This window comes from Megascapheus bottae, chromosome X, assembly GCF_031878675.1.
Source record: "Megascapheus bottae isolate mThoBot1 chromosome X, mThoBot2.hap1, whole genome shotgun sequence".
NCBI classification, from domain to species: Eukaryota; Metazoa; Chordata; class Mammalia; order Rodentia; family Geomyidae; genus Megascapheus; species Megascapheus bottae.
The window spans coordinates 10,239,413-10,248,984 of NC_143547.1; the positions used below are offsets into that span (position 1 = coordinate 10,239,413).

General features: G+C 37.4%; 1 pseudogene; it reads left to right on the top strand.

Moving 5' to 3' along the window:
- Window positions 1-7,067: 7,067 nt before the first annotated feature.
- Window positions 7,068-8,440, top strand: LOC150040464 (pre-mRNA-splicing factor RBM22 pseudogene; annotated as a pseudogene).
- The last annotated feature ends 1,132 nt before the right edge of the window (window positions 8,441-9,572 follow it).

The following is a 9,572-nucleotide window of genomic DNA, read 5'->3' on the forward strand; positions in this document are numbered from 1 at the left end:
CTTCCTGCTGGTCAGGAGGCAAAGAGTGCTAAAAACCCCGACAAATCAGCATACCCTGTAGGATCTTCTTTGGAACTGACATTCTCTATTGTAATTTCGTTCATTTCTTTTTAATTTTCTTTTTGTTTTCACTGGAAAGGAATGATGATGCTCAGTTTTAAGTGCTAAAAGTGTACCAGTTGCTTTGTTACAATAAAACTAAATGTGAAAAAAAGAAATGTGGAAGTATTTAACTAGGTGTCAGACATTCTTAAGTACTTTAATACATTAACCCATTTAATATTTAGAAAAAAAATGAAGGTTAATGCTAATGTTCTCCTCAGCCGATAGAGTCTTACCAACCAAAATTAAGTTATTTCCTCAAGACCACAGATCCAGCACTTCAAGCTATTTAGGCAGCTTAGCTCCACAACCTGTACTTTGTTTTTTGCCAGTACTGGTGCTTTAACTCAGAGTCCTCATCCTATCACCTGGCTTTCTGTTTAAGGTTGGCACTCGACCATTTGAGCCACAACTCCACTTCTGGCCTTTTATTAGACAAATTAGAGAGAAGAGATTCATAGACTGTTATGCGTGGGCTGGCTTAGAACTGCAATCCTCAGATCTCATCCTCCTGAATAGGTAGGATTTTAGGTATAAGCCCCCAGCATCTGACTAGAATCTGTGCTCTTAATCATATTTTAACAGTACTTCAATAAAGAATCAAAAAATTAAAAAAGAAGAATCAGAAAATACATTGAAGCAATTGGCTAAAGTAGATTTGTTTTTTTTTTTTGGTAGGCCTTTTTATTTGTGGTACTAAAAAGAACTTATGACCTTGTACCTGCTAGGTAAGCATTCATCACTGAGTTATACCTCCAACTCTGTTATAATTGGCAAACTGATGACATTCTTAATTTCTCTTCATCTGAATGTATCCCTTTTCCAATAAACTACAAGAGCTTCCTCCCCCAAAAGTTACTCCAAATTTAGTTTTTTGGTCTATAAAGACATGACAGATCTACAACTCCAGTCCACAACTCCAACATTTAAAAGACTCTGGAAACTAGTTTTCAATTGGCTTTATATTGTACTTAATACATTTATATTAAGTACTTTGAGAGTGAATTGGACCAAAGCATTTCATATTCATGTACTGACATGTCACAATAAGAACCACTTTATACAAGTAATATATGTTAATATAAACTAAATAAAAGAGGATGGGTTAAAGATGAAATACTCTAAACTAAAAAGTAAAAGCATTTTTCATTTAACCAATTCATTTGTCTTGATCAGAACTCACTTAAGAATCTCCTCACCTTTTCTCTTTTGCCCTCATCCAGTCTCATTTTGTGATACTTTCTTTGGACCCTCCAATTATTTCTAGCCCGATTCAAGTGGTCCTACTCTTTGGTCAAATAACATTTCAAGTTCAAATTTGGCTATGTATATAGACGTATGTTCATGTCAATAGCCTTCTCTGTCTATCTTCTCTCATCTTCAGCTGATCCTTTCAGTCAGACATATTCAGAGATCAAAACTTAAAAGAGAAGATGGGAAGACAAATAGAGTCAAAGCATGACTGAAGACTAATATAGGCACATATAACCAAGGACATAAGGGAAATCTTTTTAAGCCAGTTTGGTGAATCATGCCTATAAATCCTAGTACTTTGGAGGTCGAAATCTAAATATCTGAAGATCATTGTTCAAAGCCAAACTTGGGCAAATAGATCCATAAGATTTTTGCCTCCATTTAACCAGTAAAAAAAATACGGAAATGGAGACCCTGGCTCAAGTAGTCAAGCACCAGCATTTAGCAAAATAAAAGGTGAGATAAAAGGGCTCTGAGTTTGAGCCCCAGTACTGGCAAAAATTGTAAGAAAGTTTAAAGTTGAGGGTATATGGAAAGGGGAATAAAGAAAGAGTAATAGGAGGAATAAGTATAACCAAAGTGTATATAAGCAATATATACTGTTTTAAAAATAACTAAGAAGGCATAAACATAAGTAAAATTTAATCTTAGCTTACGGTATCTAAAGTATAAAACTCAATGAGATAAAACAAGACAAAGCAAAATGTCTTAGGGTAAACTAATAAACTATTCCTGGATACAGAGCTTGCAGGGCAAAAAAATGACATTTGTCTCTGCCACTAATCAGTTTCAACATTTAATAAGATAATAAGCCAGTGTATAAAATATCTCATGCAGACACATTTCTACCAAATGTACCAGATTGTTCGACACTGATGAAAAGAATGACTGTAATAAAATTCATTTATAGTAGAGTTCCATGGTGAATTTGAAATTAAGTTGACAGCCTACTTATTGATAAGGACTGTTCAAATTTGTGTGTTTGTGTATGGTCATAGAACTTGAACTAAGGGCCTGGATGCTGTCCCTGAGCTTATTTGCTCAACACTAGCATTCTACTTCTTGAGCAATAGATCTACATTCTGGCTTTTTGATGGAGATAAGGCTCTCAAAGATTTTCCTGCCCAGTATGGCTTCAAATGGCCGTCCTCAGAAATCAGTCTCCTGAGTAGCTAGGATTACAGGCATGAGCCACTGATGCCTGACTTGTTTTTAAGTTTTTAAAGAAAAAACAAAAATTATTCATATGTTCCTTTAGAAAAGAAAATATGGGTTGGAGTCTATGTTGATATGATTCATTATATACAGTCTGATGCACTAAGCAATTGGGTTATTGAGATTCCTTGTTAAGAATATCATAGGCACAGGGGCTGGGAGTTTGGCCTAGTGGTGCAGTGCTTGCCTAGCATGCACGAAGACCTGGGTTCAATTCCTTGGTACCACATACATAGAAAAAAAGCCAGAAGTGGTGCTGTGACTCAAGTGGTAGAGCTCTAGCCTTTAGAAAACCCAAGGACATTTTTCAGCCTCTGATCCCAAGTCCAGGACTGGCAAAAAAAAAAAGAATATCAGAGGCATATTCTAGTTCTTACAAATAAGGGAAACCATGCAACCTACTTGTCTTTGGGTCTAGCTTACTTCCATTAATATAATTTTTTCCAAGTCTTTACACTTCCTAACTTCTGGGGCAGTGTAATTCTTCTGATGGAAGCATAGAACTCCATTGTATGTGTATACACACATCTTCTTGATCCATTCATCTACTGGAGGGGCTTCTGGGTTGATTCCATATCACTTGACCCTATGTTGTATGTGAACCTTACATCTTGAGGGAAGGAGAGCATAAAAGGGTAAGTGGGAGAAAAATGAAGGATGGGGTAACAGTGTTTAAGAACAAATGTACAAATAGGATGAGACTAAATGAAAGGATCTCTATGATATGGAAACAAGAGCTTTATTTTGTGTGATTGTTGTTCTTAATGTACTATGCTATTTCTCTTCTCCTTTGCTGTTCTTTGGTTAACCTCATATTGTTACTGTATCTGACTTTGTTACCTGGTATGTTATATACACGTTTATTTGTTTATCTGAAACAGGAAAGGGAAGGGGAAAAACAAGTTTTTTGGGAGGGGTTGGGGTGGAAAATGGGGGCAAAAACATAAGGAGGGGTATCAATGTGTGAGAAGTAATGGACTTACTATCTGGCAAATGTAAATATAACCCCTCTCTACACATTACCCAGACAATAAAAGATAAAATGAAAAAAATTAAAAATTACTGACATGAAAAAAGAACAAATGTACTCATTACCTTATTAGGTAACTGTAACCCTCTGCTCATCACTTTTCAATAAAATAAAAAAATACAAATAATAAAGTTTTAAAAAATAAAACACTTAAACATCATGGAATGGTTATAATTTCACATGCGGACTCTGTGAGTTTTTTTTATTTTTTTCCTCATATATTTTTTATTGTAATTAATAGAAGGGTTGCATTATAGTCACCAGTTAGAAAGTGTATTACTTCACATACATTGATACCCTTTCTCATGTCTTGGTCCCCATTTTCCTCCCCTCACTCCTGCCCCTCAACTTGTTTTCCTCCTTTCCCTATCCAATTTCAAATAACCAAACATGCAGATATACAATATATTAGATAACCAGGTGAACTACTGTAACAATATGAGATAACCAAGGGACAGCAAAAGAGATGAGAGATAACATAGTACATTAAGGACAACAATCACTCATTATATGGCTTTTGTTTCTATATTCTGGAGATCCTTTCATTTAGCATCATTGTATATGGCCTTAAGTATCTAGGTTTTGTTCTGTTTTTTGTCATGGTACAGGAACTCTGGGCCTGAGCATTGTCCTTGAGCTCTTCAGCTCAAGGCTATCACCCTATCCCTTGAGCCACAGTGCCACTTCCTATTTTCTAGTGGTTAATTGGAGATAAGAATCTCACTGGCTTTGTAGTGCCCAGCCTAGCTTTGAGCCTCCATCCTCAAATCTCAGCCTCCTGAGTAGCTAGGATTACAGGCATGAGGCACTGCACCTGGCTTATGTGGCATTTTAAATGATGGTTTTTTCCCCCAAAAAATGCAATATTTTAGAACAGAAATTTGTTTTACAACCTATAGATTGTGCCAGTAAAGGCTCAATGGTTTCAGTTGACAGATATAAGCAAGAAAAGAATAAACTATTAGGTTTTTCAAATTGTGAAGTTATCGCGATTCTCAATGTCATTTTATTTTTAAACAGACAATTTTGCTGGAGGTTTTCAATAGGACACTGGCTTATAAGCAATGCCTTTTTTAAAAAAATAAATAACATCCATAGGACTTGAATAGCATCAGACATAATGGTCAAAAAGGCTCTTTGAGGCTGAACATTGAATTTTTCTATGTGATAAAAGTGACACAAGTAGGCAAGTTTACATTATGGAACAGTTTTTCCAAGCCAGCATCTATGAGATGAAAAATATCCTTCAGGTAAGGTGGTACAAGAAATGGACTCTCTTATTAGTAATGTTTCACTAAATTCTAACATTCCATCTGAAGGTTCACTGCCTTTTGAAAATTGGTTTGGTTTGCTTTGAAAAACAAATGGAAAGAAACCAGACAACCCTTAATGTATTCAAATGGTCTTATCTAATTCAGAGCTTTCCTCTGTTTGTTATGATAATACCACTTTTAGGTCACATCTCCCTAAGCAATATAGTTGCTACTTTAACTGTTGGTGGTTCTGTTCATGAATAGGTTTACCTGGTCTAGAATAAGTAGCTTCACTTTCTCTTATCTTTTCCTCTTACTCCCACTCACCAATTCTCCCATCATAGGGGAGAATTGCAACAGATTGCCAGTTCACAAGTATTCTGTTGGTATCTTCCCCTACATGTTTGTTTATCATTTATAAACACTATCATTTTCTCATTTCTGTCACGGTTTATTCTTTCATTTCTGGTCATACTGCAATGTGTCATATGGGTGACACAAAGCTGAAGTGGCTTAGTTTATAGACCATGAAATTTTGATGACAGTTAAGTTAATTTTGCATGAAGATCAAAAGCCAAAGCTGCAAAAGTCATTCATAGAAAATGACTTTGGAAGGTTACTGTTTAGTTTAACTGGGCCCAGGTCTTTGTTTGGGATTATTTCAAATTGCTTTATTCACAGCACATAACCTGTTTGTAACAGTGTTTTCCTTTCCAAAAGCTTTATACTTCAAAATGATAGATTCTGTATGATTTATTCATTTATTCAGTCATTGAATGTATAATACTCCTCTTTAAAATAAGTTTGGGATCCAACTAGACAACCAGGTGAAAATCTGGGATTTTTCTTTTCACCATTATCAAAGTTTATTTTCCGAAAACCTACAAGTTCATGAATTTTTGAAAAGTTCTGTGGAAGGAAGTCATAACAGAACCAGTTAGTAATACCAGCATAGTGATTCTCAAGATGCAATCAAATTACAATGACTCATTCATTCATTTACTCATTCACAAGAATTCACAAGATACAGTGGTGAGCATAAGAAACACTTCCTTGAGCTCTTAGGGTGGCAATAGCCTAGTGGGGTAAATTTTTCTTCATTAACAACACGAATAGAGAATATTGCATTAATTATATACACATGTATATATAACTTAAAATATAACTGGCTTAAAACAAGCAAAAAAAAATCTACTGTCTCGAAGTTTTATAGGTCAGAAATTCAGGAGAGACTTCTTAGCTAGCAAAATGCAAAGTCTCTTATAAGTTTGGGGTCCAGATAGCAGCCAAAGCTGTAGCTATTTATTTAGCTTAACTGGGATGCTGGGTTGTCTGAAACAGTTCTGATTTTGCCCCCTTTTCTAGCACAATTATAATTAGCATCCCTTGCCATTTTCAAATGTCTTGAACTGTACAATATACTCTTCACTGAATTAATTGATAAACTAAATCAAGAACAAACTTCTAGTATGGATACTGTGATTCCATAGCCTCGAATCACTCCTAGTCCCTCACAAAACACACAATAGCTTTCCTACCTTTCTATACCCAATTTTGTTCAACTTCCCACTGATTCGGAGATCACCCCCATATCCATTTAATAACTTTTCTTGAATCACCAGAAGTCAAGTTCTACTGCTTTTAAACAAAGAATCTTAAAGTAACTCAGCCAGTTATAATGATTTTCTTTATCCTATTAGCATTATAAATTCACAAAAAGGTGTCAATCTGAAAGAAGAGATTAGATGTACATTCCAGAATAGTTTTTTTCTTGTTGCAGTACAGAAAATTAGAAGGCTAAAAGTGGGAATGACAGGAGGTAATTGCACTAGTCCACATATCATTCGATGATATTGTGCGACGCAAGCTGCAAAGACAGGGGAATGTGAAAAGAAATCTGTGGGAAAGGAACAAACAGAATGGGAAAGCATGATATAAGTGGTGACTGACCAAGAAGCAATGGACACTTAAATGGATATGTTAAATCGTAAATCCTTGTACAACCATTTGAAGTTTACAAAATAAAAGAAACAGAACTTGAGGCTTACTTGGTTGAAAACTACGACCCTGTAGAACATAGACTATTCTTTGCTTCTTTGTGTGCACCAGTCCCAGTACTTGACCTCAGGGGCTAAGCCTTGTTTCTCAGCTTTTTTTGCTCATGGCTAGTATTTTTTGTTAATTAATTAGAGATAAGAGTTTTACGGCCCACTCGGAAGCTCTGGCCAACTCGGGACTCTCAAGATGGCGACCTCTCTGGGTTCCAACACCTACAACAGGCAGAACTGGGAGGATGCGGACTTTCCCATTCTGTGCCAGACGTGTCTTGGAGAAAATGCCTATATCCGAATGACCAAAGAAAAGTATGGGAAAGAATGCAAAATCTGTGCCAGGCCATTTACAGTGTTTCGCTGGTGCCCTGGGGTCCGCATGCGCTTCAAGAAGACAGAAGTGTGCCAGACCTGCAGTAAATTGAAGAATGTTTGTCAGACCTGCCTCTTAGACCTTGAGTATGGCTTGCCCATCCAGGTCCGTGATGCAGGATTGTCTTTTAAAGATGACATGCCAAAGTCAGATGTCAACAAAGAATACTATACACAGAATATGGAGAGAGAAATCTCTAACTCTGATGGAACACGGCCAGTTGGCATGCTGGGGAAAGCCACATCCACCAGGGACATGCTCCTTAAGCTGGCCCGGACCACACCCTACTACAAAAGAAATTGGCCCCACATTTGCTCCTTCTGGATGAAAGGAGAATGTAAGAGAGGAGAAGAATGTCCATACAGGCACGAGAAACCTACAGATCCAGACGATCCCTTGGCTGACCAGAACATTAAAGATCGGTATTATGGAATAAATGACCCTGTAGCAGATAAGCTTCTAAAGAGAGCTTCCACCATGCCTCGACTGGACCCACCCGAGGATAAAACCATCACCACACTTTATGTTGGTGGTTTGGGTGATACAATTACTGACACAGATCTCAGAAATCACTTCTACCAGTTTGGAGAGATCCGAACGATCACTGTAGTGCAGAGGCAGCAGTGTGCTTTCATCCAGTTTGCCACAAGGCAGGCCGCAGAAGTAGCCGCTGAGAAATCCTTTAATAAGTTGATTGTCAATGGCCGCAGACTCAATGTGAAATGGGGAAGATCCCAGGCAGCCAGAGGGAAAGAAAAGGAGAAGGACGGAACCACAGATTCTGGTATCAAGCTAGAACCTGTGCCTGGACTGCCAGGAGCTCTTCCTCCTCCTCCTGCGGCAGAAGAAGAAGCTTCTGCCAACTACTTCAACTTACCCCCAAGTGGTCCTCCAGCTGTGGTGAACATCACCCTGCCACCACCCCCTGGAATCGCCCCACCCCCACCCCCAGGTTTCGGGCCACACATGTTCCACCCAATGGGACCACCTCCTCCTTTCATGAGAGCTCCAGGACCAATCCACTATCCTTCTCAGGACCCTCAGAGGATGGGAGCGCATGCCGGAAAGCACAGCAGCCCCTAGCACAGTATCACCACTCGGGTTCTATGGAAGAAAGGGCGCTTTTAAATCCCAGTAAATGAATCTTGGAATAAATATATTTTTCCTTCCCAAAAAAAAAAGAGTTTTACGGACTTTCTATACAGGTTGGCTTAGAACCATAATCCTCAGATGTCAGCCACCTGAGAAACTAGGGTTACAAGTGTAAGCCACTCAGCTCTTTGCTATTAGTTGACTGGATAGGTTGACTCAACAGACATAGGTTACTCTAGAAAAAGGCAGTCAACCAGTAGTTGATGAACATTTTCGTAATATGTTTTATATGTCAGTCACAATACTAAATGCTAGAGATACAATAATCAACAAAAAGAAATGGTTCTTATCTTGACTCAGAGCCTGATACTCCTCAGTAAGAAAGAGAGATACTGAAGAAATATTGAAGACAATAATAAAACTGCAGGAAATAATTAGTGTCTTTAAAAAGTCTGTAAAGAAAAAGTTTCCATTGAATAGCTGCTTAGGAATGTGAGGGATTTATTAACCCTACAGTAGGGTGAGGAGGTAATAGATAAGAATTCAACAAAGAAACTTGATTTTAATCCCCAAGCAACTTGACAGTACGAGTGACTTTAAGATAAAGAATCCATAGCTAGAGTCTGCTTAGAAAAAATTTCATATTTAGTTTTGGACATACTACATTTGAGATGAAGCCACAAAGCTCTAAGTTCAAGCCCCCAAAGACAGTTGGAGAAAAGGCTCTAAAGAAAGAATTGGGCTGCAAAGGTAAATATTTTTTGCTCAAATGAATCCTAAATGCAATCACTGATATGCTTAGTGCCCAGTTGATGAAAGCAGAGTGAATGGGGATGCTTTATTCAGATTTCTTTTTATCACATGCCAGTTCAATATAATAATCAAAGCTGGTCTTAAGCAAAGTGATGACAGAGTCAAGAACTAACTTTGATTCCAAAACTCAGGTTTATGTTATTAAATAACATAATCTCTTTAATCCACAAGAAATTATCTAGGCTTCTAAATATGGTATTCAGGACATTTTATCATTGAGCTTCACTTTGAATCTCTGTAATCTTTAGGAACCATTCTATGTCACACACACACACACACCTTTTCCTTCAACAGTCCATATTGGCTCATGTTTCTATAACTTATTCATGTTGGGAATTCTTCCCCAAGTATTTTAGTACCCCTTCTCTACTTAAGAAATTTCCTCTCTT